Source organism: Pinus tabuliformis, chromosome 4_1, assembly GCF_031772625.1.
Source record: "Pinus tabuliformis cultivar Carrire ecotype Pingquan chromosome 4_1, CPIR1, whole genome shotgun sequence".
Classification (NCBI taxonomy): domain Eukaryota; kingdom Viridiplantae; phylum Streptophyta; class Pinopsida; order Pinales; family Pinaceae; genus Pinus; species Pinus tabuliformis.
In genome coordinates, this window is record NC_142303.1 from 395,424,630 (window position 1) to 395,445,093 (window position 20,464).

General features: G+C 35.9%; 2 pseudogenes; both read left to right on the forward strand.

Moving 5' to 3' along the window:
• Positions 1 to 17,496: 17,496 nt before the first annotated feature.
• LOC149175963 (binding partner of ACD11 1-like) lies at positions 17,497 to 18,199 on the forward strand (annotated as a pseudogene).
• Positions 18,200 to 19,131: 932 nt separating this feature from the next.
• Positions 19,132 to 19,828, forward strand: LOC149175964 (uncharacterized; annotated as a pseudogene).
• Positions 19,829 to 20,464: the final 636 nt, after the last annotated feature.

Sequence of the window (20,464 nt, forward strand, 5' to 3'; positions counted from 1 at the left end):
AACAGTTGTCGACCATCAATGGCTCATCATCTGATATGTCAGTCCTTGGAACATCTTTTGCTTCAGCCTCCGTGGACTCTACCTGTTTATTGATGGAAATATCCTGTAATGTAATTTTCTTCTTTTTATACCAGAGCTTCAGGAATTTCTTTGGCACATTAATATTGATAGTACCCACGGATTCCATCCAAGGATATCCCAAAACAACATCCATGTTATCCAGATCTGAAGTATAAAAATCACCATGCAACACATACTTATCCATAGAAATCTTCAAATCCTTATAAACTTGAACATCCTCATCATCAACTTGTGTGTTTTCAATGTGTTTTGCTGGAACTTGCAATTTTTTTGCTAAATTAACATTGATAAAATTATGCTGACAACTAAGATTTATAGACACAACGATCTTATCCTTTTGAATGAATACATGAACCTGCAATAATGATATACCAGTATAAAATAACCCCTTACATGTCTCATTCTTCTGTTTTCTAGCATGAGACCATTTTTCTAAAAGGACTCTTTCAAATTCTTCATCTGACAGCTTGGTCCACTGCTTGTTGTCAAATGAGCGCAACCATTTGGACGCCTCATCTTGGAAATTAAGCGGTACCATAGCCCTCCAAAATTTCCCATATTTGAACTTTTGTCTCTGTATGAATTCTTCAATAGTAGGACTATCATCTTTTCCTATAAAATATAGCATCTCCATGAAGAGGGTTTGGGAAAAACTCACTTACTTGGGGAAAATTTTAAATGCCCACAATTCCGTTAATATTGCTTAGAATCCATATTATGATCTATTTTCAGAAATGGAACAACCATTCTGCATCTTTCTGTGTGGTAGAAATCCCAATTTAGGCACTGGAATTTCAAATCCGCGTTGCAACTGTCCCGCCATCACAAAAAAAATTATGAAAAAAAAGAGTTGATTTTAAATCAAAGATATCTCCCTCATCCGGACTCCGATTCGACTGATTTTTTTTTTTAAATTTGGTATTTTTTCACAAATAGTCTAGATCTACAATTAGATTCTACAGATTTTTCACTAGAACGTACAGATCTGCTCCGCAAACTCGCCGCCCTGAAAAATGTCTGCCACCCAACTGATTTTTAAATCAGCAATATCTCCCTCATCCGGACTCTGATTCGGCCGATTTTTTTTTCAAACTGAGTATTTTTTCACCAAAAACCCAGATCTGCAATTAGATTTTGCAGATTTTTCCCCAAATCATACAGATCTAATCTACAAACTCACCGCCCTGAAAAATGTCTGCAACACCACTGATTTTTAAATCAGCAATATCTACTTCATTCGGACTCCGATTCGGCCAATTTTTTTTTTTTGAACTTGGGTATTTTTTCACAAAAAATCCATATCTGCAATTAGATTTCACATATTTTTGACCAAAACATACAGATCTGATCTGCAAACTCACCGCCCCAAAAAATTCCTGCAAAGATAAAAAAAAAAAATATTCTCCACTTTGCCCAAGAAAGTACTCTGATACCACTTGTTATAGATCTGATCTGAAAATATAAGACAATGCAAATAAACCCATAAACAATAAGATAGAAATAGATAGAAATGCTTCTTTATTGATCAATTCCTTAAGGTAGGGCAACACCATACATTCACTCCTTAAGGAAGGAGAGAACTCCACAAGCCATATGCCTGTTCATACAATAATCCTTGACCTCTCTCAATGGGGAGTCTCTAGCCTCTATATAGGCCTCATACATACAATACCATGGTTCCCTCAATGCCATCTATCTAATACCATGGGCCCATTACATTATTACTAACTACTTGTGGTCCCTTACATGATACGGGTTAACCACCTTATTTATTACTATGGCCCATCCCATTATTACATTATTCCCTTGGGTACCTCCCTTTGTACCCCATATTATCCCCCCTAGGTATACTACAATGCTTTATCTAACAGGTACCCGACCTGACATCATGCATGCAGTAGGAATATTTGGAAGATTCCAAGCAAATCCAAAGGAAACACATCTTCAGGCAGTCAAAAGAATTTTCAAATATCTTCAAGGAACACAGAACTTTGGTTTATGGTATCCTAGAGATACAGATCTCATTCTTCATGCATATACATATGCAAATTGGGCAGGAAATGTTGATGGAAGAAAAAACACTAGTGGTGGTGCATTCTATATGGGTTCCAGGTTAGTGTCTTGGTTCAACAAGAAACAAAGATCAATTGCACTATCTATAGCTGAAGCAGAATATGTGGCTGCTGCATCTTGTTGCACACAACTACTTTGGATGATGAAAGCCTTGCAAGACATTCATATCACATGCACTCCACCCATCTCCATTCTATGTGATAATACAAGTGCCATAAGTATCTCAAAGAATCCAATCATGCACTCCAAGGCCAAGCACATACCCATCAAATACAATTTTCTACGTGATCAAGTGCTTGAACAAAATGTCAAATTAAAGTATGTTCCCTCCAAAGAATAGGTTGCTAATATATTCACTAAACCACTACCCAGAGAGAAATTTGAATATCTCAGACAAAAGCTGGGAGTAGTTGCTGCATCATCCTGCTGTTAAATCAATTTTTTCAGAGAAAGATGATTATACGCGTTTCCTAAAGTGAAGTCGTGTACACATGTGGGTTTTTGTGGGTCATGGAGCGTATATGTTTTTCAGGCAAGAAAAACAGTGGGGCAAGCTCTGATATGGGTGCTCTGACTAATATTAATGATATTCTCTATTCATTAATTTTACCTGACTAACAAAGATGCCTTGATCTTTGACCGGTTAACAATGCACAGGTAGCATCGGTTCAGCGGGAGCATTAGCCTTCACGTACATTCAACATTGTTGGCATTATGGTTGCTAAGTCCAACTGTGGCTTCAAATATCTATACCTTTGGCTGCTCAAGTCATGTAAAAGTCTAGGGTGTGATATGTCTTCTCATACATTTGAATGGGTCCTCTTGGACAAATGATGTAATTTATATCCCCACTATACATGGGATGGATGATGTAATATTTCTTGTTTTTGTCATGTATAAAAAATTGATATATCCCCACTTGGTTGGGAGATGGATGTATGTATGAATCATTGGTGATGTATGTATAGAGTCATGAAAAAAATTTTGCAGACTTTGCTTGTGCTCAGGGGGAGCATGGACTCAATCATGGGAGCTCAGCATTTCAGAGAAATCAGCATGTACTTAGACAGAGCATGACCCTTTTCCCTTGATGTCAAAGGGGGAGAATGACTTGGTGTTTCTATTTCCATCAAGTCCAAAGGGGTAGATTGTTAGCATTATGATACAGGTGTTGTCCTTGATGGCAACACACTTAGATGAAAGATCACGGTGCAGCATGACAACAAAAAAGAATTACAGATCAGACTACAAAGAATGAAGAAAAAGAGGTATACGCAGGTTCACCTTGACCAAACTGCGTATACACGTAGGTTCACTACACACAATTCGAGTATACGTACACACACACTTTCACAGAAGGAAAAGCGCGTATATGTTGGAAAACTAAGCTTTTTGGTCTGTGGTATTTGGTCCAAGGTATTTTGATCCATGGTATTGGTCCAAGGTATTTTTCTAAGGTATTGACCCTAGGTATTTGGTCCAAGGTATTGGTTCTAAGTGGTTTTGATCCATGGTATTGAGAAAGGCCTAAAACTATATAAGGAGGAGAAGATCATTAGGCCAAGGTGTGAAAGTATCGAATATCTGATGAAGTTTGAGATCTAGTATGTAGGTTATTAGCTTATGGTGTTGTGCTTGATCTAAACCAAGGATAAATCTTAGCAGTTGATGTGATGATGGATCGGGATCTTAAAGCTTGAAATGAATTCTCTTTATGTGGTTTAATCATGTATAGTCTGGATCTAAATACTGATGCATGTGTTATTTGGTAAATATTATGATTTGGGTATAACTGAAATCTAGAATAGCTGCAGAATTATGAATTAATATTTGCAGATGTATACGCTGGTTGGCTTTGAGAAAAGCGCGTATACACGCAGGTTCGACACATGGAAGTAGCGTATACCTTATAAAGTATGTTTTAGTTGTTTCTATTTGTTGTTGCAAAGTTCTCGCTACTGTATTCTGGTGACAGTATTCTGAATGATCAGATTGATTGTAATTTAACGATGGGTTGTAAAAGTGATTGATTAATTCGATTGTGGTTGATTCAGAAAGTGATGATTGAGTCTTAGTGATTGGTTGAGACAGATGTATAATTTTGATTGTAGTTATGATGTTGTCGATGGATCTAGTTTGAAAATTTATGAAACGTGGTCCCTGGAGGAAGAAAGAAGGTCTTAGCCTTATGTAGGTCGGTACCTGTGTACTAGTAAACATATAGGCTAATACAAGAGCTAGGGGGTTATAGCTCCTTTCCAGTAGAAGCCGGAGAATGAGATAAGGTTGTAGCCTTCTACAGGTAGAAGCTTGCGTACTAGTATAAGTCTGCACCAATACAAGATTTTAAACAGATTTTCTTATTATTAAAAGAAGACAAAGACAACAGCAGCAGGCGGTTTTCACCCACATTGGGTTTCCACCTTATATCTTGGTGTTGCTTATGTGTGATACTTTATTCTGCTTTTACTGCATTGTCTAATAAATCTCTGATATACTGGTTAAAGTTCAATGCATGATAAATTGGGTAAGTCAAAAGTTCTCTGCATATACGCTAGTTGCCATTAAGTACAGTCGCGTATACACGCTAGTTCACTTAGCTGAAGTAGCGTATACAAATTTGTTTGGGAAATTAAATTATTGATCTGATAATACTGATTCACCTCCCCTCTCAGTATTATTTCCAACAGTTGGGTTCTTTAGAGATGTGCCCTCCCACTCTAGGCTATGTAGGCACCTACTACTTTATCAATAGTCAGCATCACGGTTATGGATCAACCACACAAAATCCTTGTCATCGAAGTCCATTTGCTAGGTCGCACACTATTAGTATCACAGCTGGTCACAAGCATTACAGGGTATCTCTATCCTCGGATATTCGCTTTTCATGGTTATAGGTCATCCAAAAACCCAAACTTCACCAAATTCCAGTTGCTAGGCCGCACACTGTCAGTATCATAGTTGGTCACAAGCATTACAAGGTATCTCTATCCTCGGATCTTTGTTCATCATGGTTATGGGTTAACCACACAAAACCCTTCTCTTCGGTGGCTCTTCATATTCAACAAATGATTCGTAGGAGGGAGCTTCACGCAATGGGGACCATTGCTTCTTAAGGAGGGTGGAATGATCCGAATGGTAAATGATATCCACCCATGGTATTCATCCACCCATGTTATTCATCCACCCATGGAATTTACCCATGGTATTTTAAGTGGCATCCACCCATGGTATTTATCTACCCATGGTATTTGCCTATGGTATTTTCACATCCAACCAGAAAAGGCTATAAGTAAAAAGCCACAATTTGTAAAAGGACAAATGGTCCACCACAATGTAGCCTTTATAATTATTATTTGTTTTAATTAAAAAAATTCTTTGTGGTTTTGTTTATTGGGTGTTCTCCTTTTTTCTTCTAGCATTTCAATTTTTCAGATCTTGGGGGCCTCCCCCCAAGATCCGGATCACTTAACTCCCAACCACTGCCAAGAACTTAATTAGGCTTTCTAGAATGATATATAATATCCATAAAAATCCATTCATACAAAACATAGTTAAGAACTTGACCTAACCAAGCCTAACCATGACAGTCATTTCATCAAACATATGATGAACATGAAATCTACAGGTCATGAATGCATATATGAACGCAGGGGCCTAAAAATTATCTGATATTCACCAAGAAGGTCTAATGCCCTCTCTTAATAGCTGAAATAACATTTGTTAGCTCATGCATCTATCAACCAACCAAATAGATATCAATTCATGAACAAGCCATAACTATAGTATATAACAGGTTCATGCTTATAACCAATAAATAATCATCATAGTAACCATAACATAACAACCACCAAATCATCATATTAACCAATACAAATGCTTCATAGGTTCCCATAGAGGAATAGCTCTCATTAAATGATGCAAAAGCCAACCAAGTCAGGGACTTCCACATACCACCTGACCATAGATTGGGTTGAACCAAATATTTCTTTCATCCAATCACCCCTATGCCATATTCCAAGCACGAATGTGTGATCTCATGGGATAAACCAAGACATAAAAAACTAAGGGAGTCCATAGGTTAAACCAAATCTACCCTTATTCTATTGTGACCTCACCTAAACTGGTCCTAAGATCACAAAACCAAACCAAGTTTGGATCAGTCATAATTCTTGCACCATCCCTTGAAGAATTTTCCAGTTTGCACCCACTTGTTGAGGGCTTCCCATAGAAAACCATCTCCACTGCCAACCCTTGGAATTTTCCTAAGACCACCTCACTTGGATCCAAAACCTTCTGACAATCCAAAGTTCAACCAAGAATGGATCCCATCACACCATGGTTGTCTAGGAATTGGCAAGACAAAGTTGAAACCACTGTCAAACCAGGCAAAAACCATGCCAATGACAACAAATGAACCAAATACACAAATGCATGCACCATGCATTCACACTTTAGCTAGGAAATCACACATGCAACCTGTTACTTACAATTCCTCCTATTAAAGTTGTCTGATCCAATCCTTCCTTTCTTTTCCTTTGCTTTCCTTATCCTTCCTTTACCTATCCTTACTTTCCTTTGCCTTCATTTTGTTTCTTGCTTGCTTTCTCCTCTTGGCACTCCTCTCCTCTCTCTAACTAACACCAAAGCCAAATTGAAAAAATGCCCTAAACTAATGCTTTGATTCCTTTTTATTATTGATGCCTGTAATTTCTTCATTTTTACATTGTTTTCCTTCATTTTCCTTCTCATGCAAACTTGTTACCCTTCATCTCCCTTTTCTCCTATTTTGCTTTATTTTCATAAATAAATGCCAATAATTGCCACTTTTCCTTTCCAATACCTTTTCATATTTCCTTAGCCATAATAAACAACAAGTGATGCCCACTACAAGGTTTTTCCCAACATTCAACTTGGAATACCTGTCCCATGACCTTGGTCTTATTTTTCCTTTATTAACTTTATTACATGATTTTTTAACTTGGGGGTGTTACATATTGTATCTTGGAGAATAAGGAAATAAATGCCAAATTCATAAGCTCATCCAAAAGTACCACACCTAATTTATCTCCTCAACTTACATGAGTTTAATCATGTTGATGCAGAAAAAGGATGGAACATGGAGACTTTGTATTGATTATAGATCCCTAAAAAATTAACTTTCAAGAACATACACCTAGTCCTCAAGGTTGACAATATTCTTAATCAACATAAGTATTTCATGTTTTTTAGTAAGATTAATCTGATGTCAAGCTACCACCATGTTCAATTTGAACAAACTAATGTATGTAAGACAACTTTCAAATCTAAAGAGGGCCTTGGCCTAACTAATGCTCTATCGAAATTCGTTGTTGGAATTGTTTTCATTGATGGCAGAAGACCAACAAAGAAAAAGGAGCAACAACATGGAAAACAAAGAAAAGGAGCAACAACAAGGTAAATAAGCAGAAAAAGAGTAGCAAAGTTGTGATGGTAAAGGAGTCACAACAAGGAACTATAAAGGAGCAACAAGGAAAAGAAGGCAAAAGAGAAGCAAAGGCAAATGAACAACAAGAGCAACAACAAGAAGTGGTGGTCACAATATCTAAGAAGGAACAACTCAAAGGCATGGTTGATACAGTTATTATTCTTATGTTATGTTACATATGTTGATTCTTGTTATGTTATGATTATGCTTGTGATGCTCAGAGATGTTGATGAGTTGGTAATGTTTGCTTTCTCATGTTGTGATATGCATATGATGGTTGAGGTAAGATGTTGTGATGAAAGGCAAAGGTAAAGGAAAATATGTACAAGACAAAATCTTGCAGAGATTGCTATGTTGAAGAATTTGTTATGATGTTGAAGTGTTGTAATGCAAGGCAAAGACAAGACTCAATCACTAAAATGGCAAGACTCCATGACATAAAAGGCAACACTTCATGATAAACAAGGCAAGACTCAAGGTTGTTGAGGAAATGACATGAAGAAGTATTGGTACAAGATGTTGCAGAACATATATATGGGTTTGGAGAGTGATGGATTTCTTTCATATGTTGCATGCACATTTATTGCAATAAAAAGTGAATTTTTTACATGTGTCATGATGTTATACTTTGTTTCTTAATGTGTTGCTTGAATATGTTGGATTTATGTTGATTTTGGTGCATTTAATCATTATAGATGGCTGAAAATTGTATTTGAGCACTTATTTGTGTTCTTATATTCAACATATGAAGAGTTTGGAAATGAATGAGTGGAAGGCAAAGAGTCAAGCCTTGTTCACTTCATATTATTATGTAGAATACAAGCATCCATAAATCTATCTTTATAAAAGATGTGATTTTAGAAAGCAGAAAGTAGTTTTCAATGTCAGAGAATATGAGAGTTGATAGAGGTGTTCTTCATTAATTAACTAGCACATACAAGATTTGATGTGAAGTAGATTTGAGGAGGAGGAGAAACAAAGATGAATATGGAGGCATATACATTTATAGAATAGGTAATTAGTACATTATTTTCTCTATGTATTAGGGCTTTGTAGTCTCCTTTCAAGTTGCAACTTGATAAATGATAGGTTGGAGCCTGTTGAGGTATGAGCTTCATGTGGGTTGTAGCATGCAGAAAACTAATGGGTGTTGGAGCTTCCTTGCATGTTGTAGCTTGTAGAAAAATTGAGGTAGTAGCCTCTTGTAGGTTGGATCATATAGAAAAGAAGTTGTAATAATGGATTAAGAGCTTTCCTTTGCATCAAAACAATAAATAAAAAATAGTGGTTTTCTCCCTTTATGGGTTTCCACTTATGTCTGGTGTCCATATGTGTTGCTATCATGTGTTGATGTGCTATTTTTGGGTTACTTATTACTTGTTGTTTGCATATTAAATCTATTTTTCATTATGTGTCAATATTCTCATTTAATGGTTCCGTCAATGGGTTTAAAGAAAATAAAATTATTTTCCATGAATGTACGAAACTAATTGGCCCCCCCGGAGTTTAGTCAAGTTTTCATCAATTGGTATTAGAGAAAGTTCCTTCAATGTAAGCCTAAAAACTTAAAGCTAGATCCAGTTGAGTCATTTTCTATCAAAGTGTACTTTTTCTTATTACATCAAACTTTCATGAATGGAGAATAAGGTTAAAACATAATTGATAGCTTATGGACCTGGTGTATGGAAGCTTGTATGTGATCGTTACTGTAGCTCATGCATGAAGGAGATACTAGTAGTAGCAGCGCAAAAAAAAAAGAGAAATAAGAAAATGAAAAAACCCTATCAAGAGGAAATAATTTAGTCAAATGAAACTTGTACATGTGTGAATGTATCTGAATCTCATAAATAAAATACATATGAGCATAAAGATAGGCTTGACTTAACATTGGCAAAAATATATAGACTGAATAATGAAAACAAATACCTAATGAAACTTGTGCATATATGTGATGAGAGAGAACATGAGTACAAGGAAGAAATTGTTAATCTAAATACACAACTTGAATAGGAAAGGAGAATAGAGGAGATGATGAAGAGGCGGTTGAAAGAGAAAGAGGCACAATGTGAAAGATTGGAGGCTAAGATTGTCTCAGCTAGAAGTGAGCTAGAAGAAAATAAAACACTGAACAAAAGGCTAGAAGAGGAGATAATATCTATGATAAACTTACAAAATAAAACCATTAAAGAGGACACGGCATCAAAACGACCTACAGGAGTAGAATCCAACAATAACATTATTGATAAAGAAACAAAAAAAGGCAAGCAACAGAATCAAAATGGAAAGAATGAGGTTAAGAAAGGATTCTTTGCAAAATTGTCATTTGTGCATGATGTTTAGTCGAATAAATTTGGAATATCCCAAAGGATATTTCTCACTCCCTTGAAGAATATCAATTGTTTTTCTTGCTATGAACCTAGACATGTAATACTAGATTGTAAGAGAAAGAAAATCAAGAATAATGAGAGGAAGATGTAGCAAACAAGAAGGTTTCTTCAAGAAAGCAAACAAAGAAGACAATCATCCACCTGGTACATAAATCATTTCCATGGTTATTTTTATGTGTGCAATGAATTTGGACATAAAGTTTTTAAATGTAAATTGTATGCAAAGTAGAGCACAAGAAGACACACCATTTCCACTATACCTTGGTCAAATAAGGTGTTATTTATTTAGAAACCTTGGACACAAAGCCAAAGGTTGTAAGTTTCCATATACTATAAAGAACTCTAGACAGAAGATAAAAGCTACTACAAGTAGACCAAACATTGAGTTAAAATAAAATGTAGACAACATAAGGAAAGTGTGGAAGAGGAAGAAAAAGGAGCAGCCAGTGACTTGAATCAGTTGAAGTTAGCTTGGTCTTAGGGGGAGAAGTTCATGGAAGCTATTAGTGTCAATCTTGTTAGCCTGTCACCTGGATCAAAAAATGCTTTTACCATGGTCTTTTCAGGCTTCCATCATCAAATTTTTCTGTTACTAGGTTTACACAACAAATTTGGTCATTGTATGGTCAGTCCAAGATAGAGTCATTGTCTGAAATTTTACTCATGTTGGTTGCTTGTCATATACCATGAAAATTGGTCAAGTCATCATTATCATTCCATTAGGTCTTAAGTCATCCATTAGGTCATAAGGGTCCCCAAGGTCCACCATTTCCATAAAAAGTTAGAAATAAGTCAAAATTGACAAAGCAAAGAGTTCAAGAAATGAAACATGGTTTATTTACATTTTCATGACATCAAAAAGTTTCAGGAGAAGAAAGCACCGACACTCGATGCAAAAAGAACATTTGCAAAAGCAAGGTAAAAGCTGCCTTCAAAAAACTGAAATCAGTTCAAAAAAGAGGATTAGTTTCTTTTCTCTTTTTGAAAAAGTGAAGAAATTACCCCTATATAAACTCAAAATGACTCAATACCTTTTCATTCATCTCTCATTCACTCTTCATCATCGAGCTCACTCGCTTAAAAAAGCAAAAAATCCATTTCCCTAGGAGAATTTGGTCAAAAATTGCAGGTATTGTGCGTAGATACACAACGCTACGCTTTTGATGCAGGCGCTACACGTAGGAGAACTGCACTACGCGTAGAAGAACTACGCTGCGCGCAGGACAGAGTACCCAAAAATCACCCAAATTTTCCCAAATTTCAAAATTCTTTCTTTCAAACTTGGTCAAATTGCTTTCTAAGGCTGAGGAACAAGTAAGTACATCATTTCCCTTGATTTTTGCTTTCCCATTTGCATTCCATGTTGATAATATCTCAAGCTAGGGTTTGTAGCAAAAGTGCCATGGGAAATGCTAGGGTAGAAATGGTCATCACAATTTTTTATCTCCTAAACATGTAAATTGACTTTCTACACCTGCACACATGTATGATGAGTCATCTTGACCAGTCCATCCACCTCCAAATCAAGTTTAAACACTAAAAAAACAAAACCCTAGCTCATTCCTAGAGTTATTTTGGCAAAATCACATCATAAACCTTCTTGGTCTCACTTACTAGCAGCCACATTTGTTCACCATCTTCCTCACTCATTTTCATCAGTTTCTCAAAACCATCTCATCTTTCACAAAACCCCTCCCATCATTTTGTCAAAATCCCTCATATATCACTTCATTTTCATACTCACCTCACATCTATTTCACTTCCTACTGCTAGGATTTTATGTCATCATGGAGATTGATTCTTCACTAAAGAGAAAGAGACAACACATGAGGGAGGATTCTTAGATATGAACCATTAGATTGCAATCAGATCAACTCCTATCCTTTCATCAAACAATGATTTGAAGATGTTCACTGTTTGGAATTTTGCAAAAGAGTAAGTGAGGCAGGGTTTTATGAGCAACTGACAGATTGGGTGGCTAGACACTTGAAAGGGGAGACTGCTGTCATTGATGGTATTGAGTTTAGCTTCTCAATGGCCTCCATATCACTAGCAACTGGTTTACTATACAATGGCGAATATTGGTTCAAGGGAATGAATCTAGATCTTGAAAGCTACAAGCCCTTCTTAAAGACTCCATATAGAGACACACATACTCACCTTATGCCTTTCAGATATTTTCTTGAGAAGTATGCTCCTTTAATGAATACCATCATGAGGTTCTTTACTGAAGGTAGATTCTCAAGGTTGTATGCATATCACATTCGCCTCTTGATGCACTTCACATCTCGAAAGCCACTGAACATGTGCAATTACTTGTTCAGGAGTATTTCAAAAATGTCTGAGAAGATACAGTTGAAGGATAAAGAGCACCCTCCAAGCCTGTTCCATCATAATCTCATCAAAACCATTTTACTTCATTAGTTGGCAGAGAGGGGTATGCTTAGGAAGCCATTTTAGAAACAACTCTAAAATGGAATGAGGAAAATGCAGCATCTCAGTCCACAAGCACACCAAAGCAACAAACAGAGATGGGGTCATCTAGCAAACCAGCAGAGAAGATTCAGCTACCTAGGCCAGAGGTCACCAAAGTGTATAAGAAAGGGCATAGGCTTGTGTTTTCTTCTCACAAAGAGAAAGGGGCCAAGCCTTCTTCATCGACAAAGCAGGCATCAACAACAAAGGGTAAGAAGATAGTTGAGCATGAATTTAAGATCATTGTTCTAGAAGAGGAAGATGAGATTTCAATCATGAAGCAGACCATCAAGGACAAGGACTACCAAATCAAGGAGCTAGAAATAAACATGGAAAGAGCCAAGTTCATTATATCATTCCTTGAACAAGAAAACAGTGAACTCAAGGCAAAAGAGTTGATCTTAGAAAAGGAAAAAGACAAGTTATTGCAGCAGGTTGGAAAAGGTAAGGAGATCATAGAATCAAGTGAGCCTGAAGGATCAAAAGGTAAAGGAAAGAGGAAAACACCAAGAACGAGAGGTCTCAAGGATGCTTTGCAAGAGGAACAAAAACAAATATTGCTCAATGAAGACCTTGACCTAGAAGAGAGGATTGCCCTTGAGGTACATCAAGATAAATAATATTGGCTCAACAGGGTGAATGAACTTGTAAGATAATCTTCGGCAAAATCACATAGCGAATCTTTTGTCGACGCGTTTCGAACCAACTAGTGTGGTTCATCGTCAGGACAAGTTGAAGAACCAATCTAGCTTAGCGTGAATAAATAGAGTGTGCAGAGATCCCAACGGCTACATTTCTAACGGCTAATTTGACCAAGAGACCCTGGATGTCTTTGAGAAGAATGGTTATGATAGACGCCTCGGTCAAAAAGCCTTCCTCAAGGCTAAGAAGGAGCCGTCCACTCGTAAAGTTTCCAAGGATCATATCATGGGTGTGAACCTTCCGTACATCCAAGGAACCACGGACAGGATTGCAAGGATTCTGAGGAAGTACGATGTGGCCGCGACCTTTAGACCTCTCAACACTATCCGTGGTTCCCTCAGGTCGGTGAAAGACCCGATTGACCCTAAGGACATGAAGGGCGTCTATGTCATTCCCTGTTCCTGTGGGACCCCTTATATTGGTGAGACTGGTCGCTCTATTAATCAACGGATTAGCGAGCATTCGGCTGACTTAAGACATGGAAGGACCAAGTCCTCGGCCCTGGCTGAGCATGCGGGAAAGACTATGCATCATGTGTGTATAGAGGAGGCTCAAGTCATTGCCAAAATTGCGCACTTTCACCATCGCAAATTTAGGGAGGCCCTGGAGATCGAAAAAAGGCCGATCAACCTTAATAGGGATGATGGCTGGAAGATTAGCAGTTGCTGGGTCCCAGCCTTGTCTTCTTAGCCTTCTCTTTTCCTTTTGTTAGGTCTTAGGGTTTTTGTCTTCCACCTCCTTTAATTTCTTTTGTCGGTTTTGTCCTATGATCTTGGAACGGTTGAGTTTGTTTCGAGCTATTATTGTATATATGGGGCTTATTAGTATTATATTATTTAAGTATCCCTAGGTTAACCTTAAAAATTAAGTTTCCCTTAAACGAATTCTTATTAAAAAAAAAAATTTAAACCTTATAAATATCAATAATTATCAGTATTGATATGATTATCCTTAATAAAAATTTGGAATAAATATTCTTTTTAATAAATAGTGGTTTAACCTGTAGATTTAAAGATACCAGAATAGTAGTTTAGTAATAAACTCATCAACCTTGGATTATAAGTAAGAATAGAATTTGGATTATGATTCTAGGAATTATAGTTGAACAAACTGTTTAGATCTATCAAGATGATTTAGATTATGTAATAAACTTTTAATCTATTGACCAATCTATTTAAATAATAAATATGATATAGACCTAACGTATATTAGATAATAATGACACTATTAACCTTAATAAATTTGGAATAAAAATATTTTTAATGTTTTAAGTACCAATAACATTAGTTTTAAGAATAAACTATCGACCTTAAATTATTAGTAATAATAGTTCACCTTGGAATAACTATTAGTAGGTAATTATGATTTACCATAATATTAGTTATATTTTTCACCTAATATAGCTAATTCTCTAATAATAATAATAGAAGATTTAGATTATTATTTAGTTATTTAGCTGATTGACTTAATGACCAATCTAATTAAAATATTAAATTTGGTATAGATCTAACTTACCAAAGACCTTGAATTAATTATCACACAACTATCTAGTAGAAAAATAAGGTTTGGTACCTTTACATTGGAATAATATTTAAATATGATATATTAAGGGATATAATAACCATCTTAATTAAAATAGGTACATAATAAGAATAATACACCTAATTATTTTAAATTTACCAGTAGATTTACCTAATTATTTTAAAATTTACCAAATATTTACCTATATTTAGCTTTTTAGAGAAATATTAATTGAATAATAATTTTTTAGTAGTTTGACCAGGGTCTCTTGGTCAAATTAGCCGTTAGAAATGTAGCCGTTGGGATCTCTGCACACTCTATTTATTCACGCTAAGCTAGATTGGTTCTTCAACTTGTCCTGACGATGAACCACACTAGTTGGTTCGAAACGCGTCGACAAAAGATTCGCTATGTGATTTTGCCGAAGATTATCTTACAATATTATGGATCACAGAAGTCTAAATTCCTCAGGGTGAATGAACATTTGGAAAAGCTCCTGGAAAAGGAAAATAGAGATAATCAAATGCTCAGACACATGGCACATCATTATCAAGCTCAAAACATGATCGCCAATGTCAAAGTGAAATAGTGCAAAAACAAGCTCAAGGAGACCAAAAAAGAGAAAAAGGATGAGGGAAACATGGAGATGCTTGCTGAAGCATCCATGAACCTTTAACAAACTCATTTTTACACCTTCCCTCCAACTTTGGGCCAATTCTGAGAATTTTGAGTTTTTTGAGAATTTTTGGTCTAAATTTAGAAAATTGGCCTTTCCAGAAGCGCAGCGCCTTGCCGTTGCACTTTTTCCTCAGGCATCCATTTGAAGAAAATTTTATATTTTTGGAAAGGTCTTCGCATCCTCTAGAAACCCATTTGCCCAAATTTTACAGAGATGACTTAGTTTGGGAGAAAAAGGCAAAATAGTGGCAAAAAACTAGCATTTTGGACCATTTTTTGATAGGCGTTGTGCTTCTGGAGCGACCTTGGGAGAATGGATTTTTGAAGGTCTTCCCGTGCTCCAAATTCAGAAATTCAAAATGCTCTGGAAACTAGACTTAAAGGGCTAGTTGATCGTTTTCTCATATTTGCATTTGGACCCCTAGAAGGAGCCTGAAAATCAGCTCAAAGTTGGCGCTACGCTTTTGCATTTTCTGTGTTTTCAAATGTAAAATTTCACTATGTAAAATTTCTAGTTTTTAGTCAGACTTGGTCAAAGTCAAGATTCTCTTTGTAATGGCACAATTTAAAAGGCTAGGTGATGTAGGCATGAATAAATTCATATCATAGGTTGTTTTTTATGCTCATTAGGCCTCAAAAGAAGAAAACTCCTAATCAAACTCTTCACGAGGTGTTTGAGTTACACACCTTCTCACTCTCACCTATTGGTTGAGAGAATATTGGAGTCAGTTCCTCCACCAAGGAGTTCGACTCTTGAAGGTGGGAAAGAGGTCTAGGAGAGTCTATAAATACTATTTCACCTCAGGAGAAGAAGGTTGAACTTTTTGTGAAGGAAGGCTTGCATTGTAATCATCTTTCAGCTAATACAGATACAGGTTGCAACTATTTTCAAGGAACTCTAGCCCAGTGAGTTCATGGTGTTTGTGCTTCACTCTTTTTGTTTTATCATGGTCTAAACATCTTTACATACATTATATTTCTTCTCTTTATGAATACCTTGTGATAAAATACTCAGAATTCTTGTATTATCAAGCTCTGTTATCTAGGTTTTCATGGTTATATGTTTTGTCTTCTTAAGCTAATGAAATCATTTTTTAATGCTCATTAGTTTCTTCCATTCTATATCCTCTATACTACACTGACAAAATACTCCAATTACACCATGGCTTCTGACATCTAGCTCCTTCTTATGCTTGCTCCTGTATTCCCACAGCCTAGACCTACTTGTGGCTCCAAACCCTAAGTTCAACAAACCCTTTAAAAATCAAATTTTCATAAACAAATACACATATCTAGCCTAAAATTCATTTGCTTAAAAGTCGTATCACTGATAAGAGACTTAGAGAGATCCCTCTTATGCTCAATAGGGCTAACCACTGAGCTGAAGTGGTTTGAGGTTACCCTTGTCGTTTTCCTTTCAGCCTAGGAGATTGTAAGGACTAACAGAAGCAATGAAGAAATTTCTCTAACTCAAAGTAGTAATGTTTCAGGGGGGGAGTAGAATCTAGAATGCATTGGAATAAATAACAAATATGAGGAAACTAAAAACGAGAATTATGAGAGACGCATTTGCTATATAAATGAGTTTAAAAAGATATCATATAATGATCAAACTATGCAGTTGAAGAACTTGAGGACCTAAGAGTGGACAATTGGACAATTGGATGTATCAATCCTAACTTAGTATATCAACAGTGAAAGAAAAAGAGAGAGTGCTTAGTATTTTTTGTAAAGAAATCACTGATTAAAGGAAGTCCAAATTTGCATTCCTTCCTTAAAAGCATATTTGGAAATGCAACACCGCTTCGAGCAACTATAAAAGACATGTTATTTTGCATATAGAAATAATACAAGAATTTGTGTATAGCCAAACTATGCAAATAAAATGCATACAATGGAGACAAAGATTGTGATTCAACAATAAGTTTATGAAATTTAATCAAACAAATAAACAAAAACAAATGAATAAATAAAAAAACTGAAATCACTAAAGAAAAACATGGTCGTCAGTGTTCATCTCCAAGATGTCATCACTCACTGGTTGGAATTTTCACCATACTTGTTAGCCATGAGTTTTCTTAAAGAGTAAGAAATATAATTTTAAAAGATGCAATGGCTCACATAGAGGTCATGAATAATTACACCGTGCATGAATTTATCTCCAAATGCAACATAAGAGATTGTCATAGATTTCTTCTCCCACTTTGGAATGATCAGAAGTGTTGAATTGAAGAGGAGGCTCATGTTTTTTTTGTCACTTTCTAGGAGCCCTATGTTGTGGAAAATGCTATTCTATTGAGTGGAGCAACCACAATAGATCAAAGAGTGTGAATAAGCAATTAAAAGTGCAATGATCAGTTTCTTTACTTTTGGAACAGTTCATCATGGAGGCTTGAACATAAGTTTGAGGATCCTAAGACTAGTTATTTTGTGAGGACTCTCAGTGGAGCATTAACCATGGCTCAAGAAAAAGATGTTATTTTGTGAGGACTAATAGTTGCTTCAATGTTATCCAAAGGGTATGTTTTGGGAAAAATATGTGTTGAGAAAGGCAAAAATATTTAACAAGACTCATCAAGTCTCGACGAGTGCTACTAAGGTGGTATCTTTACGCAAGAGAATTGGTATAGAGGATAAAATTAGTGTTGGTGCAAAAGTTGTTAAAGTTATTGAAAACAATAATCATGTCTCAAAGAGGACCAAGTCAGTGCTAGCAGTAGAACAACAAACCATGAGCAATGTAGGAACAACAGTTGTCAATAATAGAGGTGAAAGTTCCAAGTGGTGTACGGGAACATGCATAAGGAGGTGTTAGTGCAAGTATAATTGAAATGGGCCATTAGAATGAAACTTTAGTGCAATATGGAACATTATAGCATAGTCTGGCAGTTGCAGTAGTATTAGCTAAACTGTTGAGTGTTATCTGTAAAACTAGCAAGCATGGTAGTATGTGTTACACAATTTGAAGGAAAACAAAATGTTAATGCAAAAAAAATTAAAGCAAGTGGTGCCAAAAGTCGTGACAAATAGATAACGAAACACGTGCATTATTTTCTAATTAGTGGTTACATTATGAAATGGAATTATTGCCACACTTTGAAATTAGTATCCACTGACAAGGCACGATGAAGAACGTCACAAATTTTGTAACGTTGAGGTACATTGGCAGTCGTTAGAAGTAATTAGGAATAAGAATTTAATGTGCAACGGTCATTATGTTGACATTGGCGTAGTCAATTATATTATAGCGTTCAATTATTGGAAAATTCAACGAATCCATGGTGTTCACAGACGTGCAACAACAATGAATAATGTATTGGAGGCATACGTTATATATTCAATACTCAAGACATGGATAATTATCATTTTTGACAAGAATTCAACTCTTGATGATGTTGAGAGCAGCGAGAGACCCGATGAGTCCTTTCCAAATAATTTTGGAAGTGAAGGGAATATGCCTACTCTGAGGGAATTCATGGTGGAAATGTTACCAATGTGCTAATACTTTGGTGTATGAGTCAAAACAACTCCAATAGTTTGTCTTGTCCAAATGGAGTTAAACATGCATAATATAATCTACAAAAGTGCATAAGCTACTTATTTTCTAATGTGCACAAAATAAAAACTTGATACACTCACATGTGCCATGTGCGTAGGGTGGTTGATTTTTTAAGACGATATATAAAGTGTCACAATGGACATAGTGTATAACACCAACCTTTGAAAATTTAGAGGGAATAAATCAATATGGCTCATCAAGTCATGATTTGTGCAATCCACTTACTTCTTAATATCTCATGTCAATGCACTTTTTAGGCCCTCCTCCTCCCTTTCTTTGCTTGTCACCACCCATGAATTGTTCCTCAAAGCATTAGAAATGCTCATCAGTCCTTAAGGCTCTTCTTTCTACTTCACCATTCCAATGCCCAGCTACAATAATTCAACAAAAAACTCAACTGTTTTTTTCTCAAGAAGAAAAGGAAGATTATGAAGATGAAGAATTTATTGAATAAAGTGAAGTGGTGGTATCTTCCATGGAATAGAAACAAGTAACTAGTCTGGTCAGAAGTATTTTTGAATTAACAGTCAAAGAGAAGAAAGAGCTCAATGTTTATTCTCATAGCCTTGGCAACAAACTCAAATTCCATCAGGTTGGAATGTCAAGTGAGACTTCTTCCATAGAAGTTTCCATTAGTAATGCACTAAAAAAAATGAACTTATAAAGTTGAAGGTGCATAATGCTTGTCCAGATGAACGAGATGTTGTAGCTTTGAGATTGTAAGAAACATAGAGGTCAATGGTTGATGGGAAATGTTCTCACTTTCCATTTGTAATTCCACAATGTTGCATCATGATATTCAATTGTGTTATCAAAGAAGCCATGAAATATTTGTTCCAAATCATACTCATCTCTTCTAATGATCTTGGTGGCATTGTTAAGTGAAGCATTTATAAAGAAAGTTTCTTCATCCTCATTTTCAAGTTTGTTTAAGTCAAACTCCTTACTTTCATTGTCGGGAAATAAAAAGTATCCTTGATGTGAAAATCTGCTTCCAAACAATTATGGTTTCAGATAACTTGTGATTCAAGTGGTCTTGTTCATAGTTTTGCAATTTTTCCATGTGATTTAATGTCTTGCTGTGACATTTTTTTTTGGAAATGATACAACATGAAGTTTTCTTTACAATTATGGGCAATGGCTTACATTATAGGAATATTTAATCTTGAAATCTCAGTTTGGAGGGACAATTATAAGAACTACGCACGTCATTTATGTCGACAGATCATCACCAAAATCTCATGTAAACATGCATTGGCTGAAATAACGAAAAATGATTCATGCAACGATTTTCCACGTATGATGTTATATCCAGAAGTGGAACTGTTAATCTAATTCCGATCGACAGAGGAAGCAGGTGCTTAGAAAAGAGAAATGATAAAAGATGGGGCATTAAAGAATGTAGAAACCATCTTTAGAATGCATTTGTCTTATCGTCATCCAATTGGTGTTGTTTTTTAAAAGCCTAGCCCTTTGACAACAGGATGCATTTTCTTCAAGGTGATAGTAATGGTGAATATG